Here is a 17,563-nt window from a genome sequence, read left to right as displayed (position 1 = left end):
AAGACACTATGGCTTTGTGATGGCTGACCATGTAAGATACATAAGCATTTATACCGTACTATATTTCAATACAGGCATGCCTGAGAATCAGGGCAATACTATACATTTTTATCAAGGTAAACTATATGACACCCAGAACCAGTATCTAAGCCCTGTGCAAAAATTCCCAGTACAAAAGAATAGCCAAAAAGCCCAGATACACAGACAAGTGCTACAAACTTATCACGAGGGCAAACCAAACAAACATCGGGCAAAACAATCTATTAGTTAAAGGTATAAATTCTCTACTGGCCTAAAGAATGAGAGGAAAAGGGGCATTGCAGACTAGAAACAGAAGCAAGAGTCCCCCAAAATGGCTTGCAATGGGCTATCTGACATAAATGGCTATTTTAGGAAGTTATTAGAGAGCAGATACTTTGTGTCAGGCAAAACCCCGTAGAGAATCGTCTAGCTATTCTTTGTCCCCTCTTATATTGGCTGGTCATCTCTTAGCTGTTTGTTAGCTAAGTCTGATGGTGCTTTGGCAGTGGGAGACATAAGAATTTCATTACTATTTCCTGTCTGGTATCTTTTCGGGCAAACACACTTTAAGTTGCCATGATAATCACTATGGTCTGAGATGCTCTGTTTCAGAGATGCAGACGGGGGAACTTACCACGTGCTCAGCACCACAGAAAATTGGGCCACATCATTTCCAGACAACCCTTCTATACAGTCCCATAGAGACTACTGCACAAAAGCATCCTGTTGGTGAGGATCCAGTTAGTATCTGGATAAACCATATTTTCAGCTGTCTCCCAGTGGGATGGATTGCGTTCTCCTTCAGAGAGAAGCCAGATGACTTTGAAAGGCTTTGGCCCATTTGTAATAAAAGGGAAATGCATTGCATTTACTTGACGGCGCTGGCTGGGATGAAGGAACCTGATAAGTATTTGAGAATAAATGACCCCTCTGGCCTCTGACTCTGCAGGTGTGTAACACATCAGATTGCAAATATTCTCTTTTGCATGTTAAGAAAGATCTGGTGAAAGTCTGTATGAGCTAATGGTTAGAGTAGAGGGCTCAGTCAAGAAGGGTCCTGGGTTTGTGTAGACTTGCAGTCTTTTTTTCTTTTTTCTTTCAACACATGCATTCCTAATCTTTTTATGTCTGTTTCCCATCTGTTAAATCTGTACGTTAAAGCCTTGTGGTACTAAATAATAGCAGTGTTCCTGGCCACACAACCTCCAAAAAGAAATCTCGGCCTAGTCAGGATACACAACCACCATCTCTTCCCCCACAAAACCTCTCCAGCTCCACAGAGCAATGTCTGAAACTAATAAAAAAGGAGTGAGGGCCAAGCTTTTAGAAAGGCAAGGTCCATTTTTTTAAAAAAGGAAGTATGTAATGCCACAACTGCGGTAATTTACGGTAATGGCAATGATCTGTCTTACTGGGTCACTTTCTAAAGCACTATGTAAGAGCTGGCTGGTATTTGCATGTACAAGCACCTGGCTGTGCAGTCACACTGGGTGCAAGATAGGCATGAAGATCTGCAGTCCCAAATCCATAGTGTGAAATGAGCTTTGATGCCATAGATTTGTATTGGATGATTATGCTGTGATGTGCTTATGTATAAGGACCAGAAAAATAACTTCAGATCAATCTCTGAAATCTTCCACTGTAACTGATTTAAAATGTGACATGAATTTAAAAGTAAACTATGGGTACAACTCCCTGGAGCAACATAATTTTTCCATGTCAGTCCTTTAGGTAACGACAACATGAGCATGGGAGACAGTGGCCTTGGGGGTGAAAGAACAGGATTAGGAGGCAGAGGATCTGGATTCTATTCCCAGCTCTGCCACAAAATTCATGTGACTTTGGACCAGTACTTTCATCTCTGTCTGCCTCCATTTTCCCAGCTATAAAATGGGATGATGTTGTTAATCTAGTCACAGAGAGACTGTCTTGGTTAATGTGTGATTTCTTCTCGGCCACTCCTCCTTCCTCCCTCCCCCAAATTGATTAATTGTGTTAAAGTGCAAGATCACATTACTCTGCCAAAAAGAATAGAAGCCAAATTCTCTCTCTCACACACACACAAACACACACTATATATATATAGTGATTATACTATAGCAATGGTTTTCAACCTGTGGTCTGTGGACTCTTGGAGGTCTGCAGGATATATCTAAGATTCCCAAAGGGAAGTTCAAAACCACTGTACCATAGCACTGCAAATGTTAATCTGGTGGCATTGCACTACCATTCTAGGAACTGCTGCTGCTGCCTTTCAGAGGACACTGACTCTGTCTTATATCTAGTCAGATGATAGAGAGCAATCAAGAATTTCCTGTGAAAACTGCCCAAGCAACTAAAACATTGCTTTGTGCCATCAGAGCAAGGGCTAAGATCTGGCCCTAAGTCAATTCTCTGATTGCTTTCTGTGGGGACAGATTCAGCACCTTGCAGACTCCCCAGGCATTAAGGAATCTGTGGTTGACATTGAGCCACCATATTGACTTATGCACCACTCTCCCTTCCTGCCCCTGGCGTGTGGGACATGGCTCGGGAGAAAGGAGGCATGGCTGGGACATCTTTCTCTATGATCCCTGGCTGCTAAAACAGCCCTTGGGGGCTGTGGCTGGAGTGAAGACAAGCAGCCTCAAGCTGCTCTAATAGCTGCCAGCCCAGCCCTGGCATGAGTGCTCAGTTGCGGGTGGGGTGGGCACAAAGATGGATTAACACCACTTCTTCTTTTTTTTTTTTTTTTTTTTTTTTTTTTTTTCCCCCCCCTCCACTCTGCACCAAGGGCAACAGAGTCTGGACTCTTGTCCACGCTTGCAAGTTGCTTCCTTGCTGATGCACTCTGAATGTGTACAGATATTCTGTCGTCTCCGATGAGGATTATGCTGTAAGCACCTGGATTCTATATCAAATGTGCTGTTAGAGCTACTGTTTCAGGCTACTGAAAGGAGCTCTGATTCCAGACCTGTGCTTCAGACCGTCAGGCTTTTTCTTTGCTACTTCAGCAGACTATTGAAAGTGTGGTGCTTGATTCAAAAGATTAATCGTGCAATTACATTCTGTCTTCAAATAGATTAGTAGCTTGTCAATATACCGTTGGGAATCGAGCTGTCAGAACTCTGATCATGTTCAGTTTGTAAAAGGTTTGTTTTGGCGTAGCATCTAACAGTTCTATACAAAGCATAGATAATATCTGATTGATATACCATTAGCCAAGATGATGCACTTTCATGTACATAATGCACAAGGAGCAAAGAGCTCTTCATCTGAATGAGCAGATTGACATGTCTTATGTACAAAAAGCACTTTACTTCGGGGGGGGCGGAAACCCCCACTGATTGTCTAGAAGGTCTAGCCCAAACTGAGTTTCTCTTTTTAGTTGCCTTATTAGTCTGGTTTCCCTTGTGTTAGGATCATAGAATTAGAATAAATTCAGATTGGAAAAAAGTGTAAATTTTTAACAGCAAGAGTAATTAACCATTGGAACAACTTTCCAAAGATTGGGAGTTAAAAGTTGCCAGTGGCAGATTTTCTGTCAAGATTGGATCTTTTTTCTAAGATTTGCTCTAGTTCAAACAGGAATGAATTCAGGGAAGTCCTATGGCCTGTGTTATACAGGAGGTCAGACCAGATGACTGCAGTAATCTCTTCTGGCCTTAGAATCTGTGAATATAAAACCAATGGACTGAGTGACAAAGAAGTTCCTCAAATTTATCCAATCAATAGCTATCCCAGCTAGACTCCTGTATTTCACTATTATTTTTGTATTACAGTTGCAAAACAGGATTGGGTCATTTTACAAAATGGTTCTTTTTTTTTTTTTTTTGAAGTCTGCTAAAATGTCTTTTGTCTTAGTTTTAATTAATTTGATGCACTAATACAGGGCCTCCAGAACCAAATGATCTACCTAAAGGAAAACCCAGAAGTCCTTGAGTAACCAACCGTACCAATTTAAAAGGCAACAGTTCAAAAAAGGGGGGTTTCAGGCTGTAGCCCAGTCCCTACAGGGTAAGATGTCCAGTTTTGTGCATTTAAAATCTGGAGGTCTTACATTTCCCTTTCCCTGCCCCCTTGTCATTGATAAAACTTCATAAACCCTTATGAAAAATCTCTAAATTACACAATATAGTGCTGGGTCAAGCCCTAGCTTGATACCGTTTCTATGTCACTCTCACTCTATATTTCATGATTATCAGCTTTGGTCTTCCCTGGCATTGTAACATTCTTTATGCGAATTTCTAAAATGTGGTGTCTTATTCAAAAAATAAGTACTAGGGTAATATTGAACATTAATTGACCAGATACATGAATTACTAGGGTCTTCTCCCTATCCCCATCAATATAATTATGATTATTAGTTGTAACTGTTTGAGGATGGAATACTTCCAAAGTATGTTTGGACACTATACATGGTAAAGAAACTCTGATCAGTTTCTTTCTGTAAATCTAATTTTTTAAAAAAGAGAACAGACATGACAGGCTATAAAAAAACCAGAAATAAAACTTGGTCATCTCTTACTTGAAACTTTCCAACTCCTCCTGAGTATTACATGCTTATATTTGCATTACATTTCCCACTGACATCCAATGAACCCCAATCCTATATTTTCCTACCCACAAATTGATCTTTAATAACACATTAAGTTAGCCTAGCTTGAATGAGAGCAGCCACACTGAGGCATAACACTCCAGCTACACAGAGCAGTCTTAGCTGCTGATGAGTTGTGCTGACTTGAGCTGTAGCCGATATCAGTGGTTCTCAATCAGGGGTCTGGATTTCAGGGGGTCCACCAAACATGGCTGGTGTTAGACTTGTAGGGCCCAGGGCAGAAAGCCAAAGCACTGCTGTGCAGGACTGCAGCCAGGGGCCCTGAGCCGCACCACCCAAGGCTGAAGCCAAAGCCTGAGCAACTTAGCTTGATGGTCATCCCATGACGTGGGGCCCTGGGCCATTGCCCTGCTTGCTACCCCTTTATGCTGGCCCTGGCTTTTATATGCAGAAAAACCGATGTCACGGCTTAGCCGTGGAGTTTTGATAGCATGTAGGGAAGGGCCTCAGAAAGAAAGTTTGGTAACCCCTGGCCTATATCACCTGAGGGACCAGCCAATTTGAATTAAAAACACCAATACACTTCAGTTAAAGGTTTTGGTATATGAATGAGATTTGAGTTAGAGCAATACTCACGTTAACTCTGCAGTACAGACAAGCCTTTAAAATATTCAAGCAAAATGAGGTGACTTACTCTTGTTCATGAATAGATAAGTCATTTTTGGGGTCATGTGGAAACAAATCAGGCACAGACGTGAGTACAGAGTTTAAGCTCTTTTTAATAGCAGAGCCCGCGGGAGCTTGCCGCACACAGCATGTGAACCAGACCGACCTCCAGCAATGTTATCATATGGTGACTTTAGAGGATACATCACTACAGGTCAGATTTTCAGTTCTGGCCTTCATTTTTCTTCATACAACTGTCTGTACATGCAAAATTCACTATGCAGATGTTCTACAGTTGCAAAACTCATTTATGTACCCAGACCAGGTAGTGGGGTAACCATCTGTCTGAATTGTGCATGCAAATGAGGGTTGTGCTTGCATAAAACAGGTGCATTTATAGTCTGAGTTACATATGCAGAAATGGGAGCACAAAAATGGAAGCCAGCTTGATATTGCCACAAAACTTAGCCATAAATATATACTTATACAAGTCTTTCTATAAATCGATGCTGTAACCATTGCTGAAGAAAACCCAAGTGCGGCTAGTATGTCAAATGGCTCAGTAACATAAGTCAGTTTGTTGATACATACTAATTGTCATCTTGCCAGGGTTAATAATCCCTGTGGTGATAATACAGAGTAGGTGGGTGATCGCTATAGCCATTAATGCATAAATGATAAGGTGCATAACTCATCTTAACTGTCATGAGTCTTTTTAATGGTAACTTCCTTAATGGGAAAGAGGGGAGTACTGAGAAGCTGGAAAAATAACTAAATGGGCTAGAAGGGCTGGCTTCAGAGGAAAGTAATGGGCTTGATTTGCAGCAAGGGAGATTCAGGTTAGATATTAAGAATTTTTCTAACAATGAGGATAGTTAAGCCTTAGAATAGGCTTCCGAGGGAAGTTGTGAAATCACCATCACTGGAAGTTTTTAAGAACAAGTTTGTCAAACACCTGTCACGGATGGTCTAGGTTTATTACTTGGTCCTGCCTCGGCTCAGGGGGCTGGACTTGACTTCTTGAGGTCCCTTCCAGCCCTACATTTCTATGAAAGTTTCAAGGGTCATAGTCTCCATTGTGACCATAGCAACTGCATTTCCAATTAGATGTGCAATAAAACTAATTTGCACTTTCAGCTTGGCTAGTTGGATGTCTGGTTTGAAACTTTCTTTAGTTAAAGAAGTCTACTTTATGTTAAATAAGAACAAAATGGAAATATTCAGTGCTCAGGTAGGAAACGTTAGTTATTTCAGGTGTGACAGTGTTGGGCAACAGCAGTTATACCAGCACTCGGTTTACTGGATCATCTCCAGATTACTGGTAAATCTACCCAAAATAAACCTGAGGAGAAAAGCTGTGCCCAGTTGATATATTGGGTTGAGGAGAGCCTTCCTGTGCCTTTTCTACTTTCTGGGCCAATTAGCCTTTTGGGAAGTGCTCAGGAGGCAAGGAGAGACTGTCAGGCTTTTGGAAGTCAGAGCCAGGAGAGATCTCCCAGGGAGAAAGATACCATCTGTCTCTCCTCTTCCTTGGCTGATTGAGCGAAGGAGTGTGAGCTAAGGAGTGTATGTATATACAGAGCTGTACAAGTTTGTAAGGATGGTGGGAAGAACACTAAATAAATTGCATGTGATGTTTGACCAGAAGAAGGTTTTGGAGCAGTTTGTGGCTAGGAAAGAGTCAGGAGCGGGACAATGCCGTCACAAGGTGACAATTGTGGCTTGGCTTTCAGGATTATTTTTGTATGTTTTTGTATGTTACAAAATAATAGCTAATTGTTGGAAGTTTACATGATCTTAAAAAATGTATATAAATGTATAAACTGGAATCTGAGACCTCAAGTTTCAGATGCAGCCAGTATGAGAACAAAATCTAGAAAATGATGTATGTAATAGAACTGCTGACAAGTTTAACTAGAATGTTTGTCTCAAATGTTAATATGGGAACATACAAGCTGTGAGGTTTAAGCTTTGATTTATGGTCGGAGGTCAAACTTTTATTTTAACCAAACAAAGGTGAATGGACACACACACAGAGTCCTTTCAAATTAGGCTAATAAGCAGAGTGTGATTCATATATTGTACTTCTGTGTTCTGTACCAGTTTCAGGAAATCAGTACAGTTTAGGGGGAATGTCATATTGTTTAGTGTTTATGTTCAATTGTGAAAATTGAAGTTCAAGTTCATAATGAATAACAGCAGCTTTGTGAATGCTACTATATAAATGGTGTCCCTATTTCTGAGAAGCAGAATTTTCTGGAGTTTGTCTATTGTGTGATCGGTCAGTTGCTCTTTTGTAACACTGATCAACCTTTAATGTCAGGAGACTTTTTTCCAGCTGCTGCTAAACCATTTTGAGGAATCCTTGATCCCTAAAGCAAGGTCAGTTGCTCCATGGGAAATGTACATAAAATCCTTGTGCTATTTCATTAATTGAGATCAGCACAGGCTTGGATATCCTCCAATTGTCATGTGGTTCTGTGGGCCATTATTGGAATGCCACAATGAAATAGAAAATGCCAACGGCCTAATTCAGAAGTGATGTAAATGGTGGCCTAAATTACTGTAGACATTGATAAGTCAGTGTCAATATGTGTAACTTGTACATTGAGTGCAAGAAGTGGATGTAGCAATAATAGGGAGAACGTAAGGTAACGTTAGGTAAGCTGAGGGGATCTACTAGTTTCTTGGTTTTTGCTCATCTTACTACACCTCCTTCTGCCCTTCTTAGCAACATGCAGCTATGCTGTCAATTAAGTGACCTCTGAATTTGGCCCCAGGTGTCAAAACATGAATATGATTAAATTACATCGCCAAAGAAGGAAAAAATGCCAGTCCCTACGCAAATAAGCAAATGTGACTTTAGCTATACGGTTTTAATTTCCTTGAATATCCCATTGTTACCAACTTACAATCTTGCCTACAGTGCCAATGTAATTTGCTTCTCTGCGGTTAATTGTGAGCAGCATTGGGCATTCACGCTTTGCTGGTGCTTGCTTAAGCTACAAATAGATGTCCATGTATAAATAAGAGTATCTGTAAACTTGAGGCAATATTTCCTTGGTGCAAGCTGGAAATCTGCTGGGGAAAATTCAGCTGCAAATATCAAAAATATTAGCAAAGCAATAGTGCACTTCCCCATCCTGAGGCCATGCTCTGAGGTATGATGGCTAGCATTACTCGTTTTAATTTGCATAACCTAATAGCAGGCATAGTTGCTTCCTTTTCAACCCCTCCAAAGCTACCCACATTAATTTTCCGTATGCTATGTTGTTTGAAGTTTCATTATCTTTGTTGGGCAGTAGTGGGGAATGCAGAAATCAGTCACAAAGCAATGAAAAAAAAATTACGGTTCAATAAATTGTCTACAACTAGAGAGAGAGCATTGCAGTAACTTAGAGCAAAGGCAATGCTGTGAGTTACTCATCTACCCATGTGACTTCTGAGTATGGGGAACCTTTCAAAGAATTCTTTAAGCTAGGTTGGCTATGGGAAATAGGAGATTTAAGATTACTTCTTCATACGCCTTGCCAGATCTTTCAATCTTCAATTTTAGCAAGGTGTTGACACCACAAAAACCTCCCCTTTAGCTGCCAAATCTGCTTGTTTAAATTGCTTTGCTACTGCCAGAATATGAATGGATTCTGCAGCAGCTTCCTGGAGAGTGAGTTTCCGAATGGCCAAGGTTTCAAAGTGTACTAGGAGGCCCCGGCTTCATTGGAAGGTGTATTACAAAACATCTCATTTGGTATCTCATTCAGCACGCGAAGTGGCCAATAGAGCCTTGTTAGAGTGATTTAGGGCAAAGGTAAGTATTTCCATCTATTGTACAGAGTAAATAAAGATTCACATAATGCATAACCACAAGAATACATGTGTGGATGTGAAGGAAAGCTTTTTACCAGAATAAGCTCTATAGTCAGACTGTCAGTGCAGGAAGATCTCATGCATAGATTTTTTTGGGGTCGGGGGAGGAAAGGGGGAAGCTTTTCCTCTATTTGACTGTTGATTTTAACCTGTAACCAACATGCATCTGAAGTAAAATGCAACCCAATACTGCCCTCTGATATAACCATGTGACCCTATTGACACCAATGGAGTATTGGGGATGTTATAAGGGAAGAATTTGGCCTATGTTTTTATATTATAAACCTTAATTCTGAGCCCAGAGCACTGGAGTGACATAACAATGTGTACCCATAGGTCAGGTAGCTCCCCTTTCTATCTACAGATGGATAAAGTTGTTAAAAGTGGTAAATAGAGCAACCAGACTTTGGCCCATACACCTGTGACAGATCCAGATATTTCAAACACAGAAATACTGTAGTTTCGGAATCCACTCTTCCATTAAAGCCATGTTTTTTGTAAATCTGATAGGAAACTATTGACCTCAAAGAGGTATAAGGTACCTTATATCTTACAACTCAAAATTGTAAAAATTTTGAAAGTCACTTTGAATGACTAGTCAAAACAGGATGTTTCAACATTGTCTGAACCGTTTTTTCCCTCCAAAACAAACTTTCAGTGACCAGTCCTGTCATTGCAAAGGCTGCATTTTTTTAATAGACAACTGCTCACTTCATTCTAACCAGCTCTTCCGCTGTCTTCAGTGGAGCCAGATTTCACCCAGGAGCTGGGGGGGGGGCGGGGTTCTGTTTTTTTTTCTTTCACTTTTCCCCCCTACAATGAATGTTCCCTTTGCACAGCTGGGAAGATATGTGAGAAAAAGTGGCTGGAACTTAGAGCAGCTTGGGGGTTGCTGAAAGTTGCCCTAGCTGCAGGCAGGCAAGCCACCTGCCAAGGATTTAGAAGAGCTTTGTGTATCTTACTCTGTCAGCTTGCATGCCTGATAGCCCCCTGCTATTTTGTGGACGAGGGAATGGATGGTGTAGAGCCAGTAACGCTAGCTTTGCATAACTTGACAGTTTCTTTGGATCAGGGGGAATCCTCAGCTGTCTCTGTAGCATAGCTTTTTAGCTGTACAGCCAAAGGAAATGCTGAGATTGAGCCTGTGTGTTATACACACACACACACATTATTTTTATATATATCTATCTAACACAGACCCATGCAACCCAGGTGGTTTAATCCTGGCTCATTTCTAGTTGAAGGATTAACTGCAGGAAAGATTAGGACGAAAAAACTGCAAGATGTTATCGTTCTAGCTCTTGTTTTTTGTGGATGGATTTTCTTGGTGGTCATGTTCCCTGTAGACTTTATACAGAACACCACCTCACAGCCATGTTTCAACACACTCAGGGAGAATAGAGCAAGACTACCCTAGCCCTTGAAACATTGGAGGCCAGAAGGGCAACAAATGGTATTGAGGTATCAGCCTTTCCTCTGACTACTTTGTGGTCTGCCATGGAGACTTGGGATGAAGCGGTGCACAAATGTCACTCTTCTCCTGACCTGCCTGCTGTAATGGTCAGCTGCTTTCTTCATGAGAGACAAACACATCCAGCTGGAATCCATTAAGGTGACATGTTGCTTTTCCTTTTATAAAGTAGTAATTACCTTTTGGCAATTCCTGACTGAAAAACAACATTTTTGTTTTTTTTAAACAGATGCAGCTTTATTTCCTTTCAAAACACTGATTTCTGATTTAAAAATGCCTCTTTACTTTTAGGAGACACTATGTGCTTACCCCCCGAAACTTTAAACACTGAGATTTTGCTAATAAAAGAAAGATGCCCTTGCTGGCTGATTTCAGTGGCCTGCAATGTGAGAGAGCTAAGGCTGTCTAAAGGACAGTTCATTTGAAGTCCCTAACTGTGCAGCATTGGTACACGAAATATCCAGAGACAGTACATTTAAAGTCATATGTTGTTAGATCAATTTAAAAATTAAGAACTTTAACAATGTCCTGAGCTTGTACTATGGCTTTTCTTTAGTAGGCTTAAACTGAATCGTTGATAGTACTAATAACACTGGAAATTTAGGATGCCACGTAACATCTTAGCCCACTATGACCTGTATTCTGCAAATGTTACATTGCCTTGCAAATAGGGCCACTCTTGTCAACAGAGATACTTGTGAATAAGGGCTACTCATGTCTGTAAGGGTTTGCAAGATCAGATTCTATACCACATCTGGCTTCCCAACCAGATCAAGCCACAATCAGCATAATTTCTGCAGATGAAAATGGCTCCTAATTGCTTAAAAAAAAAAAAAGTTCTCAATATACTTTTAATGGAACTCTAAGGTCTGATCCAAAGACAATGGGAATCTCTCCATTGCCATCAGTGGACTTTGGATCAAGCCCTAGGGTCACACAGTGCTGAGAATAAACTCCTTTATAGCAGCAATTAGTAAGAAACTTCTTAACTGCAGGACTGTGCTTATTAATCTGTTGCTGTTCTCCAGACATTCTTTTCTTTAAAAAACTTGCTACACAAATTTCAGCACTGAGAACATGATTTGAAGGCAGGTGCTCTTTGCAAATGAGAATCTGCTTCTTCCCAAAAGATATAGACGCTGTCATACCCAGTGACAATCATTAATCTAGTGTAGTTGTAGCTGTGTCAGACCCAGGGTATTAGAGAGATGAACAGGTGAGGTAATCTTCATTTTATTTAATATCACGAACAGAAGTTGGTCCAATAAAAGAATTACCTCGCCCTCCTTGTCTCTCTCATCATTGATGCTGTAATATGTATGATATGATAGAGGGCAAGTGGCCTGAGTAGATCACATAATGCAGAGGTAAGCTGAACAGCTGGTGATAATGATGTCTGGTCAACACATTGAAGGAAAAAACTAAGTGGTTGGGGAAGGGAGAAGAGGAAAGAGATCTTTTTAAAAGTAGCAAAAGAATCTTGTAACAAAATATCCTTTAGATAAGGACCAAATACTCATTATCTGTTCTTTGTTGAGCAGGTCATTACAACTTTTGATAAGGTGAACTCAATAGCCGACTTCAGTCCTGATCCTGAAATAGGATTAGCTGATGGCTCAGGAGAAGCAGAGAGGAAAAGTCTATAGTTTCTTATCACAGGAGATTCTTGCATTGCTAAAAGACTTGAAGGCAAAGCTGCAAAAGGGAGACTCTTTAAACTTCTGTAAATGTGAATTGTTTAATACAGGGATCATCTCACTCTACATTTTCAGCTTTCATAATTTTATTATGAGTCTTGGGATAGATGGTGGCTTTTTTTAATGCCCCAGCTTCTGGAGTCATGTTTTTGGGTGATGATTTAAAAAAAAATTAAAGTAATTTTCTAGACCTCCGGCTTGTGGAGAAAAGCTTGAAAACAAATCCTACAGGTTCAAAAACCAGAAGGCAAATAAAAAATGCAAAATGTATTTTTTAAAATCATGTGATTAAGACAATCTGATTTGAGTTTGAATGCTTGGGGGTTTGCAATTCTGTAACTTTTTCACTACATGAGATCAGCTCCCTTCCCAACCCACCAATTATTAACCTGTTTGATTCCACACTATCCCTGTGGCAATTGTCACTTGGCAAACGTGTACAAGTTAGTTGAAAAGGACTGGAGTCAAACTGCTTTTCTTTCTCCAATATGCCTCTGATCTAGTGGTTTAGTTTCCTCTTCCCTGGTTGCCCCAGAGTATGTCATTGGGGAAGATCCTGACTCTGGTCCTGCTAGTATCATTTGGCTCACTTCCAGTTGCAGTGATGTATATACATTACATTATAGCTATGTTAATGCTTGCATTAGGAAGGAGGAGTAAATTTTGTTTTTTAAAAAAAAACTGCACAAATCCGCTCAGTCAGAGCACTTCCTAAACACTGCTATCTTACCCTTTTAACCTCCTCAAATATAGTGCACTGCTCTTCATGCACTGTAGGTCTGGGGACTCTTTGTGTGTGAAATCCAGTGTTTCAGCTGTCTAAAAATATTGCCCATCAGTGCGGGGAGAGGAACGCATCTGTTGTGAACAGTAGCTAATATGGAGTATCAAACAATTACCTTTGATATTTAATTACATTTCTTCCTAAATGATGCTTGAAGCACTGGCTCGAGTATTTGAAGATGTTTTGCGAAATACACTGGAGGGGTCTGATTTGAAATCACCCCTGGATCACAGCAGGCTAGAATAATGAAAGTTCCAAGTCATTTTCTTTCATAAATGAGAATAATATACGCATTTAAGAGTATCTAGACAGTTAAACTATCCAGAAGCTTTGAATAACAGAATGGGGGGGAAGGGGAGAAATCTGTTTGTCACCTTTTTTATTTTGTTGGAAAATGTGTGCTATGTTTTAGGGCATATTACTGTCAAATATTCTTCATCCTTGCAGGAATGAAGAATGACAGCTCTACTAAAAATGCTATTAAAAACTGTTAGAATATAGTCAAGTATGTCCCTTGACAATATGCTGACTATTATATATTTTTATTGCATTTTCTGTGCCATTGGCTTCAGGTGCAAATGGGACATGTCTCCTTTAAATTGCACTTTGAAATTATTGAGCATATAGATCCAACTGCTGTATGCTCTTTGGTGTGTTTTTTTTGTATCGGAGGTTTTGGTTCAGATATTTGGTTCACCAGCCACAGGATGGTGCTGTCACATTTCATGTTGTATGTGAGCATCTATTTCAGTGCATCTGCAAATGAAACAAGTGGTAAAGAGATATAGCTACAGGAAAATATCCTTCAAAAAGTTACTGTGACTCGATTACTTTAAATGATGTTGATTAGTGATTTAAATGATGCTGATCAATTACTACAATTAACTATTATGAAAGTTAAACCTGGGAAACATTCCTTTGTATCTTTCTCCAATGTAAAAGTTGTAAATGGGATAAAGTTAATTCAGCCTATGAGTCAGGGCTTTTGCAAGTTTGCCCTTAAAGTTGTGCTTAAAGGATGCAAAGCAGAAATTAAAGCACTTACACTCAATATTCTTATTCTACACGGCAGATTAATTGGATTTCACATTTAACATGTCAATTTAATTTATTTCCACTTTGAACAATCACCACTGAAAAACTCTTCTAAATTCACAGTTCAGGACACTTAAAGACCCTCAGCAGTTTTCATGCTTCCATGTAATTGTCACTTGAATCCAATGTCCTCCTGTGACTGTCACTACAAATATAGGTTTCAGAGTAACAGCCGTGTTAGTCTGTATTCGTAAAAAGAAAAGGAGTACTTGTGGCACCTTAGAGACTAACCAGTTTATTTGAGCATGAGCCAAAGCTCATGCTCAAATAAACTGGTTAGTCTCTAAGGTGCCACAAGTACTCCTTTTCTTACTACAAATATAGGATCTTCCCAATACCAGCTCTTATTTGCATTTTCTCGTCTTCCCACTCCCAAATTTTGTTTTTAGGGAAAACATTTGGAAAACTGTCTCACTTTCAGCAAAGTTCACCACAGAATGAGTCTGGTGGTAGTGTCAAGGCTGGGTGTGCTTAAATGCATTCTCACTATAGATGAAATAACTACTGTTCATACAGGATAGTTAACCGATACTAAGCTTTTATAAGGCACATTCAAGGCCTTTAGCCATTTAACCCTTTAATGTTCCAGGTTCATTGCTGGACAACTATGCAGAGATTATGGACTCATTTTCTATAACAGGATCTCAAAGTAACAAAGGCCCTGATCCAAAACACATTAGTTGAAAGACTCTGGTGGGCTTTGACTCAGGGCCTTAGACAAGAGGGGCTGGAAGCACTATCAAGTTCTGTAAACAGAAGGGGGCAGGGAAGTGGAGAAGTAGCTTTAGATGCAGTCCCTTCTAATTGCAGATTTGTCCCTCTTGACAGTTCTTGTACTATTACTGAGGAATAACTTTAACTTATTAATTAGTCATCTTAATGACTTTAGCCTGACTGTACCATATGTCACAGGCCGCCTAGACTGGATGGAGAAATTTCTCTAGATTGCCTTCTCAGAGGGAGCAGATCTAAAAACCAGCTGTATGCCTACTTAAGTGTGGGGGGTGGGGGGGAAGGGAACAGTAAGATTTATGTACATTACATCTGAGAAGAAAAGCCTGATACCCCTCAATTGTAATTTCAATGTATTTCTCAATTTCTTCATTTTTGCCTAAGGCTAAAACATCTATGCTTAAAACAATATCCATGCATAAAATATTTCAACAAAAATTTTACTTCAGTCATGTCATTGGAACACTATAATTCCCAGTAAACAGTGGTTTACACTGAAATTTTTACAGAACTAACATGATGAAGTAAATGAACCAGATATCTTTCTCTTTTACATTCTGAGAAACTTCATTTTCCAGTAGTTCAGACAATAACTCTTAGACCAAAGTTAAGTGTTTAAATTTAGTGGCTTTTTTAACAAGACCTCACAGCTGCTTAATGTTAACATTTGACTCAATGGTTTGGAGAATCTCTAACTAGAATTAATTGGTAACACTTTAACTCTTTAAAATGATGCCTTTTATATTTGTTAAACTTTTTTTCACAACCCAAAATGGCAGTGGTGACCGCAATAGCCAGATTCAAATATATCTAAAGCCAGAACCCCACAAAATACAGAATAAATGCAGCTCAGAATTAGCCCTAAATTAACAAATTTTAAGATGTGCAGTTGAATCTGCCTCTAAAGATTAACTGAGTTTCTAGTGAAGGCCTATGATTATAACCCAAACTCCTCCTCTTCTAATACTTGCAAAATGAGAAACAAATTCTGTCTCATGATAAACTAAACTTCAAATCATGCTATCACTCAGCTACATGTTATAAATTACACAGTCTCTTACTGCAGAATGTGGGATCAGAAGAACATCTGAATTTATAAAAACACAAAGATACAGTATGACTCAGTACTGCTTGCAAGTATTTACCTACAAATATCAGCTGCTACTTAGACCAATTATCTTAAGTATTTTATCACAAACTAGACCTATCTACTCAAATCAAAATTATTGTGTCCATTCACATTGATAGTTGCAACAAACAACTTAACACTTGCCAGTCAAAGTCCCTCTAAATCTAAACATTAAAGTGAGAGCATGGAAAATAACCTGCACCCCAGCATATAAATTACAATGTATAATGTAATATAGAGGTGTGCACTATCATGTTAAGTGACATCCCTCCGTTAATCGCTGTCAAAATGACTATAGAAAAGCATAACAAAGCTAACAATACTAGTTCAGCCCAGAACCATACAGCAAACGCTCCTCCTCTGCAATATACACACACACACCATGTAAGATGTATGCATATCAGTTAAATTTGGTCGTCTCAGTTTGTGAATCAAGAGAACTATGAGACATTCACAGAACTCTGCCGCTGCTCCTGGACTGTAGAGACTCTCTCTCTCTCTCTCTCCCTCTCTCTCTCTCTCTAAAAAAAAAAAAAAAAGCTGCGGATCTTCAATTCCTAACTAATCGGAGGAAACCGGCCGTGCCTGCTGCAATATCAGAGTCACTTACTGCATTGCTTTTTCAGCTGAGTGGCAGTGGCTGTTCTTCTCAGCCACACATGGTTTTGTCACCTGGAGGGTTTCTCTCTTCTGCACAATTCAGCTCCAAAGTATCTGCATGTTGAGGGTAATGGCATTTGTTCTGTACTGGGGCTTTCTGGCTGCAGTGGCTGCTTGCCCTATCTATAGCCTCTGGTGTGTGCTAAGTAAGCAATCCACTGGGTCTTCGTAATGAAAGAATGAAGAGGCGCAGCTTTTGAGACCAGCTAAGAGGGTTTTGTAGCAATACCCACTGCATCCATACAATTTTAAAGGCAAAAGGGGCTGTGGCAGCCTTCATGCTGTCTTGTTGTCTGTTACAGAGCAATTTGTATGCATCCTGTATCACAATAGAAGGCATAAAGGAACATAACACAATGTTTCAGAGAGATTTGGGGTTTACATTTAAAATGCATTAGCCCAGATTTGTAGGATTTTGAGTGAGCATTAAGTTATTTCATTCCAACCTTTTTAATACCGGGAAGTACAAGCCCAAGGGGTTCCTAGATTTGACACTTTATAATATCTACATGGGAATGGTATATTTGAGGGGGGAAGCAGGAATTTAAAACTTCTGGGATTAACATCCCAAATTAAACTTTCAGACACCATTTTACTTGCCTGTACAGTGCCTAGAGCAGTTGGATCTGATCTTTCAGTGGGGTTGGGATGTTCTACAATAACAGAAATAATGAACAATAATAATAAGCTGGAGAAGAGAACAGGTACTAGCATCAAAAATCTTGTCCTTAAGGCAGTCTTGACTTCCTTCCAGTGAGACACATGTGGCTATGAAATGTTTGGGGAGCATCATGAGGGCAGTGCAACTGTTCATCTCCCTAGCTAACTTCAGCAAAAATTGTGGACTCTGTAGCGTTTTTCCTTGCATTGTTCTGCCTTCAACTCCAGCCTTCGAGGGAACCTC

General features: G+C 39.8%; 1 protein-coding gene across 1 annotated transcript in view; it reads right to left on the bottom strand.

Annotated features, from left to right (window-relative positions):
- The window catches only part of CTXND1 (cortexin domain containing 1), a 41,658-nt gene extending 24,568 nt beyond the window's left edge, over positions 1 to 17,090 (bottom strand). The window contains exon 1 of the mRNA XM_043523800.1: positions 16,610 to 17,090. The gene's annotated coding sequence lies outside the window, so the exon portion shown is untranslated. The remainder of the gene's footprint in view (positions 1 to 16,609) is intronic.
- Positions 17,091 to 17,563: the final 473 nt, after the last annotated feature.

Source organism: Chelonia mydas, chromosome 10 (assembly GCF_015237465.2).
Source record: "Chelonia mydas isolate rCheMyd1 chromosome 10, rCheMyd1.pri.v2, whole genome shotgun sequence".
NCBI lineage: Eukaryota > Metazoa > Chordata > Testudines > Cheloniidae > Chelonia > Chelonia mydas.
The sequence above is the reverse complement of the archived record's forward strand: the minus strand, read 5'-3'. Positions and strand labels throughout refer to the sequence as shown.